This window comes from Nyctereutes procyonoides, unplaced genomic scaffold, assembly GCF_905146905.1.
Source record: "Nyctereutes procyonoides isolate TBG_1078 unplaced genomic scaffold, NYPRO_anot_genome, whole genome shotgun sequence".
Taxonomy (NCBI): Eukaryota; Metazoa; Chordata; class Mammalia; order Carnivora; family Canidae; genus Nyctereutes; species Nyctereutes procyonoides.
The window spans coordinates 48,649,010-48,650,033 of record NW_026575140.1 but is presented as its reverse complement, the minus strand read 5'-3'; the positions used below and the strand labels follow the sequence as shown (position 1 = coordinate 48,650,033).

Below are 1,024 nucleotides of genomic sequence, written 5' to 3'. Positions count from 1 at the left end.
TTTAGAAGCAGAGAGGACAAACCTTTTGTGATATGTTGGGGAAATTGCTTAAGTCCTCCAGCTTTTCCATCTGGATGCTCCTCTCTTTGGAAAGACATGCCCCTAATCTGGTTATAATGGGCCATATGCATGGTTGAAAATATAGGTCCTGGGGACAGAGAGGACTGGATTTGAATCCAGAGTGGTCACTTCCCAGCTAGGTGATCTTGGACAAGTCACTGTTCCTCTCTGAGCCTCGAGCTTCCTTACCTGTAAAGTGGGGCCTATAATGCCTGCTGCTTGGTACTCAGATAACAGATGGGAAGCATGTGGTCTAAGGCCTGGCACAGAATGGGCACTCATAAACTCATAACCCAGTGTTGTTGGAAGAATGCCAAGAGGTCAGCTCTCAATGCTGGAAGGGGCCCTCGGCCAAGTGAAATCCGGATCTACCAGTCTATCCTGAGACTGTGGATATCTCCAGACTGGTTCTCCCTGCTGCCTTCTCCCCTGCTCACTTTGGCTCACCCGGGCAACCTTCCTTTTCTGAGCCCCTACTCCCTGATGCTGGGGACTAGGGCTGGAACAGGATGGTTCCAGGGACTACCAAATCTCCAAATCTTTTTTTTCTCCTGCCTCTTTCTCTTTCTTGTTTCCTCCCTCCCAAGCTTTGTGCAGTGGCAGTATTGTAGCCAATGAGGTTTATCCGAGGCGCAATTATTGCTAATTGAAAACTTATTTCCTCCCTCCCTCTCTCCTTTCTTCTCTCTACTTCTTTCTTTAATCCAAAGGAAATGCAATTTAAGAACATAAAACAATAGCGTTATCAATTTTTGTAAATGTGCTTAGCTGAGAGGCCCCAAGTAGAAGGATGAGAACAAAACTCCATTCTCTTGGTCTGGGCTGTTGGATCAGGGTCTCCCACATACTCAGATGAAGGCAGGAGGGAGAAGTGGGCCAGCCCGGACCTGCCCAGCCAGCCTGAGGCCCTCCCAGTGCCCCTTCCCATCCCTGGTCTCATACTTCCTTCTGATCACCCACTGAA

The 1,024-nt window shown here is 48.7% G+C and overlaps 1 pseudogene; it reads left to right on the top strand.

Moving 5' to 3' along the window:
* Window positions 1–645: 645 nt before the first annotated feature.
* Window positions 646–799, top strand: LOC129498002 (U4 spliceosomal RNA; annotated as a pseudogene).
* Window positions 800–1,024: the final 225 nt, after the last annotated feature.